Raw genomic sequence first — 16,166 nt, forward strand, 5'->3', positions numbered from 1 at the left:
CTCCCACCATCCCCTGCTTTCTCTCATCAAGGTACCCATCTTGTTGGTCACAAGTGCCTGGCTGCTTGACACTTCTCTCCAAGGAGCAAGACCGAACTCAGAAAGGAGCCAACCAAGTCTGTTTTGCTCAGCCCCTCGCTCTTGGGGCAGTTCCAGAATTCCTATTTGGAAGAAGTTCAGGGTCAGAAAGGAGAGGTCGGTGCATGGCAGCTGAGCCTGTGCCTTGAGGCTGAGTTTGCGTAGCAAGCACACTATTTTTACATAGATTGTATGTTAGGATTTTTTCCTTTTCCTAAGAGTTGGCCAATTATCCCCACTGTAAATTATAGCCTTGACTTAGTTTTTTCGTTCCACAAATTATGCTGTCACGTCGTCAGCCTGAGGTGGCTTGAGGGTGGGATGCTGATGGCCATTCTGAGAAAGCTAAAGCCTCTCTCCTGCCACCCCTTAACGCTGCTGGTGTCCCCAGTGGCACAGAGCCTAGCACATGACAGGCATTAAATACACGTTGAATAACTTCATGAGAGTTGCACAGGTAGACAGTGGTGGAGGTAAGCCCAGAGCCCAGTCTTCTTGCCTCCCTCCCACACCACCTGCCTACCACCTCTGCCAGCTGAGAGAGGTGCCCTGTATGAAATTAAGGACTGATGTAAGGGAGGGGCAACCCCATGTCATCTGGCTTCTCACCATAGCCCCCTCATCCATCTCAGCTTCAGACATCCTCACAAAGTTCGGAGGAACCAACATGAAACCTCAGGAGCAGCTCTGAGCCTAGCATGCCCTTGAATGGGAGAGTGGGGGCCTGGGAGTCATCCAAGATCACAATAATTCATGTCCACAAAGCTTTCACATCTCCTGAAAGAACAGTCCCTGGAGCACCTGTATTCACAATTCACTCATTCATTCCACAGACATGTACTGAAGTGTGAGGCCTGGTCCAGAACCTCAGGCCAAGGTTTTCACATGCTTTTTTTTTATTTAATACAAGAGACTAGGGGCGCCTGGGTGGCTCAGTCTGTTAAGCGTCTGCCTTCGGCTCAGGTCATGATCCCGGGGTCTTGGGATCCATCCCCACATCGGGCTCCCTGCTCGGCGGGAAGCCTGCTTCTCCCTCTCCCACTCCTCCTGAGATCACTGTGTCTCTCTCTGTCAAATAAATAAATAAAATCTTTTAAAAAATGAGAGAGAGAAAGAGAGAGACTAGTTATCCCCTCGTTACAGATGGGAAAACTGAGTTTCAGAGAGATTAAGTCACTGACCCTGGGCTTCACAGCCAATGAATAGCCAGGCTACTCCAACGTGCCCGCCTATTTTGCAAAACCTGGCTGCAGACAGCACTGTGTCCACTCTCCCAGCCAGAGGCAAAGCTTTAGTACAAGCCAGTGGGAACCCCGGCGACTATCACTCATCACCATCACCATAATAACAACAACAACAATACTAGCAAACATTTATTAGGTACCAACTATGTCCCAGGCACTGTACTAAGCGCTTTCCATACCTTAGCTCATTTAGTCCTCACACCCATCTCTAGACAGAAGTTACTACCTGCATTTTATAGGCCAAGTTCAAGCCCATGTTGTCACATAGACCCGTAAATGGTGCCCAACTTTCTTCTTGCACATTTCTGATGACAGTGGCTTAACTTTCTGATGTCCGCCCTCAGTCCTTGCTGCTGTAGATTAGGGACATTTTACCTTGCTCAGTTCTTAGTGGCAACAAATAAAACATTCTTTCTGACACTTGGAGACCAGGACAGAGCACAAGGCTGGGAGTCAAGTGAATCTTGGTCTTGGGGGCCTCGGTGAATGAGAAGACCAGTCAATCCTGTCTTGGCCTCTGGGCTGCCCCAGCCTACCCCTTCAGGGCCCCCCCCCCTCCCCCCGCCAGGCAGGAAAGCCCAAACTTGCCCGAAGCTCAGCTCAGCTCCTAGACAGGGCCAGGTGCCAAGCCTGCCCCAGCTTCCCTCCACCTGCCTACCTGCCACCCAGCTGCCAGCCCGGGGAGGGGAGATCGATGCTGCAGCTGCCAGCAGTGTTGTTGGCCATTGATTGTTGAGATTTCTCGGCGGGCTCTGGAGCAAACAAACCTGCCACTTCTCCAACAACAACCCGGGTCTCCAGCTGCAGAGTCTGCAGCCTTGCTGGCAGGCAGGCTGGCGGGAAGGGGGGGCGGGGGAGGTCCTGGCTGAGCCCAGCAGTGAGTGACAAGGGACTCTGCCAGGAGATGAGAAGAAACTGATTGGTCATGGGAAGGGGGGCAATGGAGAGACTGGGTGAAGATGCTAGGGTGAACCCCAGACCCCGTGCATGCCTTGTTTGGGCCGACCTCCGCCTTTTTGCTCAGCCATTTTTCCATTCCTGGAATGCCATCCTGTGTCCCTCTGCCTATTTCAGTTCTCCCACCCTCTCCTTTCCTGATCATCCAAACCAGAGGGCTCTCTATCCTCTAAAAGCTAAATACCTCCCGTTAGGAACTCAGCCTGACAATCCATCTTCCACCCATCCATTCTCCATTCAAGAACCTCTATTCAACCCCTATCAGGTACTTTGATAGGTAGGAATACAACATAATTATCACCCTAAAGGGACCCAGTTTGGAGGGGGAGCTGCCTTCTTAATAAGCTCAGCTGTGACTCCCTTCCCAGTTAGACCTGGACCCTCTGATTTTAATTAAATGAGATACAAATGAGATGTCGAACAGCACCTACGTGATCCAACCACTTGCCTTCAAAAGCACAGGAGATTCCTAGCCAGGGACTGCTCTGGGTCAGTTTCTTGTCTGAGGCTAGAGGGCTCACCTTTTGGGTCTTTGAAGGTCCATTAAGTCTCTGGGACCCCTGGGCCAGGCCATCATGGTGCCCTCCATCACAACTCTTCCCATCTTTGCTGGGACTTGGTGTCCCCCAACCCCCAAACACAGCCGTTGCAGGGCCCCTCCTTGCAACAAGTCATGTCCATGCTGCAGAATGCAAGCAGGGGGTCTCTTCCCTCCCCCCCAGGCCCCCCTCCCCTCCCCCAGCTCCTGCAGTCTCCAGGGTCCCAGCCAGAATCCTGACACCCTGGCATCAACCTCAGCATCTTATTTGGTCTCCCCGTCCTTCTCTCCCCACGGGCTCTCTCTACCTCTCTCTACCCTCTCTACCCTCAGGACCCTCCTTCCAGCTGGTCATTGGGCTGGAAGGACAGAACTGGAGAGCCCCTATGAAAAGTGCCTGAACCACTAAGCATCCCCTCCACACAGATGCTTATTTGCATGCTGTTTTACCCCCGCTTTGCATGCTTGATCCTTATTAAAGGCACAGAAGCAGACCCTGCCTCTCCCCACTCCTAGACCAGATCCCTCCACCCCATCTCCCATAGCTTCTCCCTCCCTCCCAGCCCAGCAGCTGAGCACCAGCTCCTTTGTCCCCCAAGCAGCCACCTGCTGAGCGTCTGGCCTGGGTCCCATCAATCCAGCAGGTGCCTAGGGAGTCCCAGAGCCTGGGAGGGGGGTTATCAGGCACTGTGAAGAGCCAACTTGTGCCTCAGGGAGGAGGGGGCATCCCCTAAGGAAGAACAGAAGAATGCTCGTCAGCGAACCGGGACCCCCAGGATTTAAACCCAGTACTGGCTCTTGCTGGCTGAGTGAGCTTGTGCATTCGTGTCACTTTCCTGTGCCTCAGTTTTCTTAGGGGTTCATGGTGCCTGTCCCACCTCTTTCATTGAACAGCATCGAGATCAAAGGAAATCAGAGAGGGTGGTGATGGAAGGAAACCAAAAGCCCCACTTGGGATGGTGGTCCTCCAGTAGCCAGAGCTGTCCAGCACCAGGAGGGGCTGATTTTCAATTGTCAGTGGAGGAGCCCAGTGCTGGACTGTTGAGGCAGGGATGGGGAGTGAGCACCAGCTGGTCCAGGTCTGACCAGAAAGGTGAGACTAGCACTACAGAGGGATGAAGGCTGGATTCGGGGTGCTTCTAAGAGCCTTTGACCTTTGCTTGCTGCTCTGATGGACATTGTCTTAGACATCATTTACATCTGGCAAGGGGATGTGTTAGTGATTTGAAACATCTGGTCCGGCAGCTGGCAGGCCCCCTCCTATCCTATTTTCTGGCTGGTTAAAGAAAATGGGGGAAAGAAAGTCACCTTCTTTTGAGGACAGAAAAGCCTCTGGCATCTCCAGGCAAAGGGGTGAAGGTGGGATGAAACAAGGCATGCCTGAGAGAGGTCATTAGTATATTTATTTATCCAGCCTCCCCTTGCTCCCCTTCCCTCATTTCCCATTCACTGCTTGCTCATCCCCTGATAGAGCTCTAGTCCTGCCCTGCTGGGTCCAGCCACTGCCATCCCATCCCCCTCTTGGCTTACCAGCCAGTCCAGAAACAAACCTGCTGCTTAGGTTGAGGTGGTGCTCCTGAGACTCTAGCCACCTGCGTGGACCCTGAGTCTGCTCTCTGTTGCACCCGTATCCCTGATGCTGCCCACTGGCCCTTCCCGACCCTGGGCCTCAAGCAGATGAGACTGGAGGGGACAGGGAAGGAAGACTTAGCCCTCTCAACTCAAAGCGACCACACATCCAACCTCCTTGGAGGTCAAAGCAAGGTTGGGACAGGAGAGAAGGCTGAAGGGTTGGGGACTGAGCAGCTGGGTCTATCTGGTATTCCTGAGGGTCCTGGGAAGAAAAAGCCCCAGATGTGCAAAGAGCGCTGTCTGTGTGCATCTCTATCTGGCTTGTCCATCTTTCCCTGGGTGTCCATGTCCGTATGTCCCTGCATATCTGGGTGCTTCTATCCCTGCACCCTAGGACTATGGCCCTGGGTGTTGGCACAGCAGGCCCCAGCTGAGGCTGGTGTCTCCCCCTCGCTGGAGCCCCCTCCATTCTTTTCCTCCCCAACTTTGGGCTCCACTGACCCCTCAAGGAGACTTGTAGCTGGAGCTGCTGCTGCTATTTTTAGCAGCTCTGTACCCCTCCCCTCCCCCACTCAGGCTTGCTGGGGAAGTAGGGAGGACAGGCAGAGTCTGGGGAGCCTCACAGTCTGGAATGCTGGATGGGTCAGGCCCTCTCCCCCCAGTCCTACAAGGCTGTGGAGGCAAGGGGAGCCTGGGCTTGTCCATAGGGGCAGGGCCCATACCCTGGGGCAGATTTGGCTCCATCCCACTTGCCTAGGGCTGGGAGAAGGTCCCAGGTTGTTCTCTCCCTCCCTTCTCCCCAAGTTCCTAAGAGCAGAGCCCAGGTCTCTAGTGACTCTTCCCTAAGTTGTTCGGAAGTAGGCCGGAGCTCCTAGGTCTTCCCCTGTAGAAGCTGGAGAGTCAGAAAGGGACTCAAAGTGTCAGAAAGTTCAGTGTAGGGATCACACCTGGATGAGGTGACCTCCCCCCCGCCCGTACCTCCGGTACTGCCCTGGCACTTCTCAAAGAGGTTTTAGCCCCAGACTCTGAGGGCTCCTGGGTCCCACCCCACCACTGCCCCAGCTGCTCTGGAAACTTGGCACCAGCTGGAAGGGGCTTGGATACAGCGGTCCAAAAGGCACGAACTAGAGGACCGAGCAGGGAGGCAGCCCCAGCTTCCTCAGAGTGGGTGCCTGCCCTCTGGGCTCTGGATGCCCTTGCTTTCTGAGGGACTTTGCTCCTCTAGCTGTCTTCTTTTTTTTTTTTAAGATTTTTATTTATTGGGTGCCTGGGTGGCTCAGATGGTTAAGCGTCTGCCTTCGGCTCAGGTCATGATCCCAGGGTCCTGGGATCGAGTCCCGCATCGGGCTCCCTGCTCCTTGGGAGCCTGCCTCTCCCTCTGCTTCTCTCTCTCTCTCTCTCTGTCTCTCATGAATAAATAAATAAAATCTTTAAAAAAATAAAAAAAAATTAAAAAAAAAAAGATTTTTATTTATTTATTTATTTAACAGAGAGAGAGCACAAGTAGGCAGAGCGGCAGGCAGAGGGAGAAGGAGAAGCAGGCTCTCCGCTGAGCAGGGAGCCTGACGCGGGGCTTGATCCCAGAAACCTGGGATCATGACCTGAGCCGAAGGCAGATGCTTAACCGACTGAGCCACCCAGGTGCCCCTCTAGCTGTCTTCTGTCTGTCTCTTGAGCTTAGCAGGGCAGGGATAACCCCAGGTCAGCTTCCGGGGCCCAGCTAGACCACTTCCCACCGCTGTCCAGTTCTCTAACTGTGGGATGGGGCAGATTAATCAGGCAGTGCAGGTGAATAGACCAGCAAAGCCTAGCACACCATAGGTGCTCAAAAATATTCAATCCTCCCCGGGTTCTTTTCTCACACTTCCATCCCCCACCTCCCAGCTTGGCACCCCCCATGTACATGCATGCACATATACATACATTAACACATACACATACACACTCGCACACAGGTACACACATACACACAGCCTAGCCTTCAAGCGCTCAGCAAATACTGACCAACAGAGAGAGATGAGGAGACTGGGATCCAGTGCCATACAGAAGGCAAGTCAAAAGAGCGCCCCACATTGCCAGCCCCCGCCCCCAACTTTACTACCGCCCAAGAGGCTCCATCAGCTCCTGAGCTTGGGCACCACCTATAAAGGCGGGGCTGTGACTCTCCACCCAACCCACCCAAAGACTCTAAAATGTCCAAGTACTGTATAAAAAACCAGACAGATCCAGAGAAGGCAAGACAAGCTCAAGGTCACAGAGCCTGTCAGTGGAGAGAGCCACCTTCATGCTGGAGTCAGGGTTCTGACAAGCCCTCACCAGGCTCCCCAGCTTCAAGCTAAGAACAGATACTCTAGTGATTTCCTGGGGAGAGAGTGGCCAGAGCATACATCAGCATTAAGGACCAGGGCAGCCCAGGGGTCTGGGTTCAGCGCCCCTCCATCCCTAGCCAACTCTCCCAGTCCATCTCCTCTCAGATGCAGCTGACAAAAGCAACCACAGGGCAAAAATCACAAGGTCCAGGACATGACATTGGCCTTTGTGCACAGAACAAGCCTCCTCATCTGACTTCAAGGCCCCAGAATCTTAGGGCTACCGTGCTGTTAATTCAGCTCCGTGGCAAACACAGGCCCAGGGAGCAACCTCAGTGGTGTTGGCTTTTGAACTTCAGGGAAGGGGCAGCAGCCCAAAGATGCTGGTCTGGGACTCAGGAAGGTACCTGCTCTGGGGCCCTGACACCCTATGGCCCTATCTTGCTGGGCTTGGTGGCTGGAAGGAACTGTCCATGGGAGGTACCTGGAGTGAGGCAGGGGCAGAGGATGGAGGGGATGGTTGCTCCTCCCTAGATCAACTCCTGTTCCCCGACTTCACCACTGGGCTGGGCTGAGCTGGCCCTGGTATGGGCTCCAGGGAGAATGCAGTCCCTGCCTTCACAGCCTTTCTCGTCCCAGCTAACATCTCAAGGTTTTTCATTCAGAGAAATACATCCCTGCTGCTGACAAGGTGGTGATTGGAGCATTAGTGTTGGGAGAGGGCTGATCTGAGCACCCAGCTCAGGGCCAAGTCCCTCCAATTGCCCTGGCCACACTTCTTGGCATAATCAGAGTGGAGTATGGCAGATTGATGAGTTCACAGGCTGGTGAGGGAGGTGATGCCAAAGGGACCCCCGCTGCTCCTCCTACTCTTCCAGTCTGCCCCAGGGGTGAGGGTCAATTCTACTGCCCCCACTCCAAGGCCACCCCCATCCTTTCCCCTGGGGACCCCAGCTCGGTGCCACTTGCCCAGGCCCAGGAACTGAGGGCAGGCAGGGCTAGGGCCCCCGGGTCCCCAGGGCCAGCAGGCAGGCAGGAAAGGGGAGCACAAGGCTGCAGGAGAAGGGGGAGCATGCAGCAGGTGACGCTGTAGCAGAGGCCTCATTAATCACCTCTCCAGCCCCTAGCTCTGCAGTGGTGAGACCATATTAGATTTTAAATTGGAAAGCAGAGAACATGGCAGTTAGCTGGGAGCTTCCTCTACCCTGGGACCCTGGTCAGAGCCCCAAGGGACGGAGGGTGTAGTGGGGAGAAGAGAAGAGAGCTGGCCCTACCGCAGTCCAGAGCCCTATCCCCCCCACACCCCCACACCCCCAGCCCATGTACCCAGAGCCTGAGGAGCTGTCCAGGCCACCTGGAAAGAGTCAGGTTGGGGTCCAAGAAGGGGGCAGAGTAAAAAGGAGGGAGCACAGCACCCACCTTGGGGAAAAGTGCATCCCTTCTAGGAGCTAGTGCCTTTTTGGGCTTGAGGACTGTAGGAAGCCATGTTCCAGGGTGAGCCATCCATGGACAAGGACAAATAGTAATGACTCTAGCCCATGCATGTGTTTGGACCCACGTGCACGCGCTCATGTACACCCACAGATCCTCATCCTCATACATGCGTACACAAACAGCAACTCAGTGTGGTAGAAATTTCGAGCCCAGGCTGGGGCACAGGCAGACCCAGTTCAAACCCCTTATTTGCCACTTTCTTCCACTACGAACTAGGATGATTTACTTTGCTTCTCATTCCTTCATATGTAAAGTGGAAAATATTGATTCCAAGGCTGCTGCTCTGGGTGGAAGACAGCTCTCTAGGAGGTCCACGCCTGTCCATAGAGGGTGTCCAATAACTCTGGGTGCCCTGCCATGGCCTCAAGGTCAGGCAGCTGCTCTGGGGCTGCCCAAGGAGCCCTGGGGAGGGTAGACCAGGCTCCCTGCCCCCTGTGCTCCTGACTGGGCAGTGAGGGTGCAGCAAGTCAACAAAGCGCAGCGGACGTTGTCATGGGACATTCACATACCCTGGTCCCATCCTGGGCCAAATCCCCGGAGGCCAAGCATTCCTGGCTGTCTGCCACCCACAAAGTCCTCCTAAACTGGCTCTGCTTGAACTCCCAAAGTGGCCCAACAAACACCCTACCCCTCAGAACACCAATGCTCAGCCAAGGTTGGGAAGCCAATATCAGCCATCGGTGGGCAGCACTCATCCTTCCCTGAGGGGTGAGTGGTGATAGGCCCAGCTCTCAAAAGGCCTTTATGGAAAATCTGAAGAAGTCCCAGGGCTCCTTGTCACTTCTCCCTGCCCAACCCCCATCTCCAGTTTTCCAGGCTCAAAGGAGGGGAGCAGATACTGCCATGCCATCTTAACTCTTCTCCAGGACCCCGGCTCTAGGCTCTTCCCTTCTGCGAGGCGGTGAACACTACTGAGGTGAGGTCAGGTACAAGCTACACTTCCCTTAGGGTAGCACTAACCACATGTGGCCATTTCAGTGTAAGTTCATTAACATGAAATACAATTTAAAATTCACTTTCTCAGTCTCCCAAACCACATTTCAAGGTCTCAATAGCCATGTGTGGCTACTGGTTACCATACTGGACACGCAGATATAAAATATTCCCCTCACTACAAAAAGTTCTGTTAGATAGCACTGCTCCAGGGCTGGATCACCCCTGGGTTTGAATCTGATACGTTCAAATTAATCATCTTGGGACGACTGGGTCATCCTGGGTCTCAGTTTCTCCATCTATAAAATGGAATAATGAAAGTTCGCATCTCATAGAGTTATTGTGGGAATTGAACAAGTTAATTCTGGTAAAGCACTTCAAATGGTGCCGGGCATGTGATAAATTCTCAGTCAACAGTAGCGCTCCGTATTTTTATTCACTAGTCCTTTGTGGCTTGCTGGATCCTGGGAGTGGGGCCCTCGGATACTTTTCCCATTTTACTGGTGGGGAAATGGAGACTTGGGTTTGGGAAGTGATTTGTGCAGGGGAACCCAGCCTGTTAGGGGCTGGATCAGGACCAGGTGGGCTGACTCCTGGCTGGTGGCCTCTACTTACCCCCACACCTGCTCTCTCCATCTAGCAAGAAGACCCCGACCCTGAGATGCCAAAGCCCAGGGTTATCCACCACCCCAACCCAGGATGGTGGGAGACAAAGCTACCCCCTGGCAGCTTAGGAAGTAGTGAACTCTCTGTCCCCAGAGGTACGCCTACAGATGATACACAGCCCCAGAAGATTCAGAGAGTTTATTCTTCAGAGCAGTTGGTCAAGATGCTCTCTGAGCCCCAACATCCTGAGTCCCAGCCCTGCCCCAAGTTTGCTGTGTGACCTGGGAAAGCCCTCTGGACTCAGTTTCCTCTGTGTAAATGAGGGAGGGCTCAAATTCTAATGATCAGTGATTTCCTTGCCTGGAGCCCGACCAAGAGGAGGTGCCCCCATTCATATCTGCACTCCAGATTTGACTGGACTGCCAGGGGTTGACCAAGAAAGGGTAGTAAAACGGTGTGATGGGGAAGGTGGTCAGTGACAGAGAAAAAGAGGGTAATCTGGGACTGGGCGACCCACTAGCTTGTGCCGGCAGACGCTCTTCATCAATTGCCAATTGGGGCTGTGCTGGGGAACTGCCAAGGGCTGGCTGCCCATCTTTTCCCTGTAGGACCCACCCCTGCCCGCCTCTGCCCTCCCCTGCCCACCCTTGCTGGACAAGGGCCAGGCACTTTGGGGAGAAGGAAGCCTTCCAAGTGTGCAGACAGGCAGAATCCTTGAGCCCACCCTTCACTGTGCCAAGCACCAGGGGTCAGTATTTGTGGGCAGAAATGTGGGAAGAGAGAGGCCTCGTGCTGGACCCTTGCCACAGACACAAGCTGTACATGTGCTGGGGGCCCACTGGGGAGGGCCCCAGGAGGTCAGAGGTGGGAGCGATTGTCATCCACTGGGCCAGGAGTAATGGCTCCTCAGAAGGGGGATAGGAGCTGGGCCTAGTAGGATGGGGAGGGTTTGAAGAGACAAAGGAAGGGTGAGCAAATGGGGCAGAAGGAGGAAGGCACCTGTTCTAGCAGGAAAGGTCCCTTTGAGTGTATCTCTGCCCCTGCTCCAACCACTGCCCCCTTCGGACACCACCGGGACTTCCTTCCCCATCACCCCAAGCTGCAGGGCTCTCAGGACAAGTGCCCTAGGATAGTGGAGCCAGGTTGCGGGAGAAACAGTCGGGAGGCCCCAGTGAGAGCAGTGGACAGAGCTGAGCTATGGAGCTGTCCAGCTCGGGGTTCCAGTCCCAGGCTTGCCACTCATTAGCCGTGAGCCCCTGGATATGTTACTTAACCTTTCTGGACCTGGGTGTCTTTATCTCTGGGGATAAACCCTTCCTCTAAGGCAAACCTCCTTAGAGGAAGGGGAGGATAAGAGTGGCATGTGAAGGTACTGGGTGCGTGGCGGCTACACAGTAAGCACTGAGTAATGGCAGCTGTTACCTGGCCCAGCTGCCTGGCTCCAGACCACAGGAGGCAGAATGTGTCCATTCAGGCTCTACCATATCTTCTGGGTGACCTTGGAGCAGCCACGCTCCAGCTCTGGGCCTCAGTTTCCCCATTTGTCATATGGGGCTTATATTGCCTTTCCTGTTAATACAAGTAGTCGGATAGCAGCAAACCTACCTCCGATGCAGGGATACTGGCTGTAATTACTACAGTAGCATATGGAATCAGAAGCCTCTAGAACTGGACCTATGCGGCCCTGCTGGCCTCTAGCTGGGGCCTCTTATTTCAGGGGGCAGGCCTAGGCCCAGTGGTACTGTCACTATGGAGACCAGGTTCCGGCTCTGAAGGGGCCCAGGCGCTCTCACTCCCAGGACCTCTCTTCCCTCCCATGGGCTCTGGGATAATGAGGGTCTGCAGGGACCAGGCCCTCACTAATCCCCTATTAAAACTTGAAAGGGGCCAGGGAACCTCCAGAATAAACTCATTAACTTTTATGGGATAATAAATGTATCCCATTAAATTCTCATTCTTACACTGGGCCAGCTTAACCTCCAGAACCCAGAAGGGTGGGCTCTCTTCCCACAGTATCCCCAAGCGCCCCCCTATACCCACCTGCTGTCATGCCCCCCCCCCCCACAACCCCAACTGAGAGCTGGTGCTACCATAAGGTAAGGATCAAGGCTGACCTCATCTCAGAACTCTGGGCACCCCTTCCCTGTGCCGGCTGTGGCTTCCTCCTTAGGAGGCCAGCAACTTTGGCCCTCTGCAGGAACTATCAGAGGGACAAGGGGCCCCTTCTGCCCTTGCAGAGGATGGGGTGGGGCCCGCAGATGTGAGCAGAGGCCTGTCTCTAAATGGCCCTCACCAAACCCATATGTCCCCATTCCACAGATGGAGAAACAGAGGCCCAAGTGGGCCAGCCCCTTCCCAGGTCACAGAGCCAGTGAGGCATCGATTTGGGATTGGAACCTGAGGTTTTCTGGCTGGCTGGTGCAGAAAGATTTGCAGAAACAATAGCACCAAGTGGGGCAGCCCAGCTGGCCCTGAGGTGGCATCTGGAGTCTGTTCCCGGTGGTGCCCCCCAGGCAGGGCCACTGCATTGCGACCCCATTCCTTCATCACTGCCTCCACAGACCAATTCCAGCTCCACAGCCCGCCAGCACCATAAACCCTCGGCAGCCTCCTGGGCCTCAGCGAGCCTCAGTTTCCCCATCTATAATACAAGGCTGATAACACCTACCTAGTTGGATGCTATGAAGAAAAGTCCACAGTCGTTCTAGCTTCCCCTAAGCAGAGGCCAGACAACTCCCCACCCCCACCCTATCCAATCCGGGGCTGTCGGGGGTGGAGCACCGGACTCCCATCTCTCCCCCACGAAGTTGGGCCCTGGGGAGGAGGGGGCAGGGCAGGTGGCCTTCCCTGGGAGGCCCAGTCTGGGCCTGGCGGGGAAGGGGCCTCCAATCCCAAGAGGGGCCACGGTGGCGGGGGGAGGGGGGGGGCGGCGGGGGGAGGGGGGGGGCGGCGTGGGCTGGGAGGCGGGAGCGGGAGAGAATCCACCGGGGAGGCATCCTGAATGGCTCATTAGTGCCGATGAAAGCCTTTTTTCATTTCGTCTAAATACTTTAAACAGGGCTCCCTCCGATGTCTATTTGCATAGCTTAAGAGCTAATGCGGGGGGAGGGCCCAGGCGGCGGCAGGGCCACGCCGGGCCGGGGGCCGCCGGGGAGCTTCGGGGCTCCTCCGCGGTGGGGATGGCGGTGGCGGGGAGGAGAGGGGTGTTTCCCGGCCCCAGCCCTCTTAAAGGAAGAAGCCCTGGGGCCTGCGTCCCTCCTGGGGGAGAGGAGAGAGGCCAGCCCCGGGAGGGCATTCCTGCCTTCTGGCAGCAGGCGAAGCAGACAGGTAGGGATCGTGGGGGACCTGTCCACCTCCTACACGCAGGCCTTAGAGGTAGCTGCCTTTTGCGGGACGGGGGCAGTAATATCCTCCCTTAACAGATGAGGATGCTGACATGTTGGGGTCACACACACTGCTACCCACCGGGGAACACGATCCCTCAGACAGCAGAGGCCTCCAGGGCGGTCCTCTTCCCACCCCAGGCCTGCCTCAGTGTTGCCCTGACAGGGGTGGGTGGGTTCTGCCAGGCCCCCACCCTGTGGTCTCTCCCTCAGTGCTTCCCTCGAAACTACAATTTAGAGCAAGCAGCAAACGTCTCCTGAAACCCCTCCAAAGTGCCCATTTTACAGCTGAGGACACAAAAGCTCTGAGAGGCAACTTTCCTGGGCTCAAGTGAGTTTCAAATGCAGCGCTGACATCTGAACGCAGGGATGTGGGACACAGTGCCCCTGCCCAGAGAAACCAGTGTTTTTTGTTTCTGCTTTGGGGTCCAGACTCAGATGGGCTTTGGGCACGGGGTGGGTGCTCTCTGGGTCCCAGCCAGAGGCTTCCTGAGAGTCCAGACCAGGTCAGGCTCGACTCAGCTTCCAGATGCTAGAAATTCTGGCCCCAGCTCTACTTCCAAATTGTGTGAGACCTTGGACAAGTCCATTCTCTCTCTGAGCCTTAGTTTCCTCAGGTGGCTAGGGGGTTCTCCGCTGGACAGCTCCGCTCTCCTTCTCCTGTGAGGCAGCCCAGTATCCTGGGAAGACTAAGGCTTTGAAGCCAGATCCGCAGAGGCTCAAACCCCAGCTCCACCACTGTGTGACCGGGGGAGTCCTCACCCCACCTCTCCAGGCTTCAGGTTCTTTGTAATTCCCATCTCGTGGAGTTGCCATATCAATGAAATAATGCAAGATCTGAGAACAGCCTGACTGAGCATGTGGGTCCCTGACACCCCCTTTCACTATGCCCGGCATCACATGCTCCCTCTCTGTCAGTCTCTGCACCTTTGAACTCAGCCCTGGCGGAGAACCTGAGGAGCCTGGTGGCAGGGAGGGCAGGTCAGAGGGCCTCAGGCTTCCATCAGAGTCACCCAGGATATCTGGAGATGCCCCCTCCCCAGAAATGGCTTGTCTTCCCGAAATTATCTTACCCTCTCTGACAGTGGGTAGCACCCTCCGGGACCAAGTGGCAGCTGATTGCGGAATCAATTTGCTCGTTTGATATGCTATCTCGATCCCATTTAACCGAGTGCTCAGTCCCCCCAGATAACACAATCAGTGCAATCGACAGTGACGGGAGGTGCCCATTAGCTCCGCCCCATTGCCCAGCACCCACCTGGCAGCCAGCGGGAGGAGCTGTGCCCGCTGCGGTCCCTTCCTGAGACAGAGGATCTCTTTGCCCTCCCTCCCCCAGAGAAGAATCCCACAGGTACCTCCCCCAGGAGCCACAGGCGACATCTCTTATGGGGCAATCCTGGAAAGGGACACTTGGTCTTTAGTCTATGTGATGAGGAAGGCTCTTCTTCCTTGTGCTATGTTAAAATCAGTCTCGGTTCACCTGGAAAGACCGTGTGACATCTGGGAGGTGGGCAAAGAGAGGAGCCCTGTCTTGGCATGTCATAGGCACTGCCCAGACCCTCGTTGCTGACTCAAATGAAAGACACAGGGCACTGGCAGACCATCTGCTCTGGGGGGTATGGGCCTGGCTGGGCATCTAGTTTGAGCATTGTGTTGTCGATGACTGACACAGAATGCCAAGGCACAGATGGGCTGCTTTGGTGGGCATCTCAGGAGATAAGAGTTGGTCCTGTTTTCTCGGGGCTTTGGGGCACCAGGACCCCTCTGACCCAGCAATGGAGAGCCAGCCCTCTGACCTGCACTCACCTCTCCCACCCCATCTCCTCCCTCCTCCCATTTGTCTGACACATCAGAGCTGCTATGGGCTCCTGAACAGAATGTAGGCCATCTGCCACTTCCTCATGCCTGCCAATCCATGGGGTGGGTGTGAGCCTGTGGAATGACAGCCCCACCGTCAGACATTCAGAGGAACCAACCTTCTTCTTGCAAACTGTTAACGCCCTGGCTGTGTTTCCCGTCAAGTGCTCATGCAGCCATTTTGAGAGCTGTTAGAATCAGAATATCCTCCCAGCCTTCTCAGAGCTGGCAACATTCTACATGAGCTGAATCTGGAGCCAGCATCCATTGACCTTTTCCTGGCAGTTAAGGATCTAGAGAGCCTAGTGGGCCACAAGCAGAATATGCATCATCTGTCCAGCTATGTGGTTGAAAAAGTCAAAATAATCAATAGCAGAGCAATCTGTACCTCAAACCAGCGGGAGCAACCAAGTTTCATCTTCCATAGCCTATGTAATTGACTAGTAGTGGCTGCCTGGATAACTGTGTTGAGAAGGATTCTGAAGTCCCATGTGGCTCAGCAAGAAATACCCAACACTGGTTAACAGTGTCTGCCATGGAGTGGGGCTAACTGTTCTATCCCTGCTTTAGACCCTGCCCTAGATGGACCCTGGCTAGTACCACAAGAAAGATAATGGGGGCAAAAAAAGAAAGAAAGATAATGGGAATTCAGAGAGATGTCTCAAATAAGGAAAAAACGTAGTATCAGTTATCCTCAATTAACCCTAAAAAAGAAACTCCATTTTACAGATGAGTAGACTAAGTTTCAGAGAGTTTAAGTTATTTACTTGAGGTCACACAGCCCGGAAGTGGAATGGATTTGGGATTCGAAGCCATATATGCTTTACTCTAGAGCTTGGCTCTTCCCCCTCTATTCACATCACTGTTCTAAAAAAGGATTAAAAAAAAAAAGATAAAAGAAACGATTTTCTGAAAAGTGAGAGAAATAGGACATAATGGAACCCTAACAGAGATGTCATGTACCCATGAGGGAATCTAAAATAAAACCCCAGGGCGCCTGGGTGGCTCAGGCAGTTAAGCATCTGCCTTTGGCTCAGGTCATGATCCCACATCCGGACTCTCCCTCAGCCCCTAACCCCACTTATGCTCCCACTCTCTCTCAAATAAATAAATAAAATTAAGGAAAAAAAATGAAAAAATAAAACAAAACCCCCAATATATGAAGCATTTCCTGAGACTAATGACCAGCAGAATG

Source organism: Mirounga angustirostris, unplaced genomic scaffold (assembly GCF_029215605.1).
Source record: "Mirounga angustirostris isolate CCGP_5_RB_7025 unplaced genomic scaffold, mMirAng1.0.hap1 SCAF_17, whole genome shotgun sequence".
NCBI lineage: Eukaryota > Metazoa > Chordata > Mammalia > Carnivora > Phocidae > Mirounga > Mirounga angustirostris.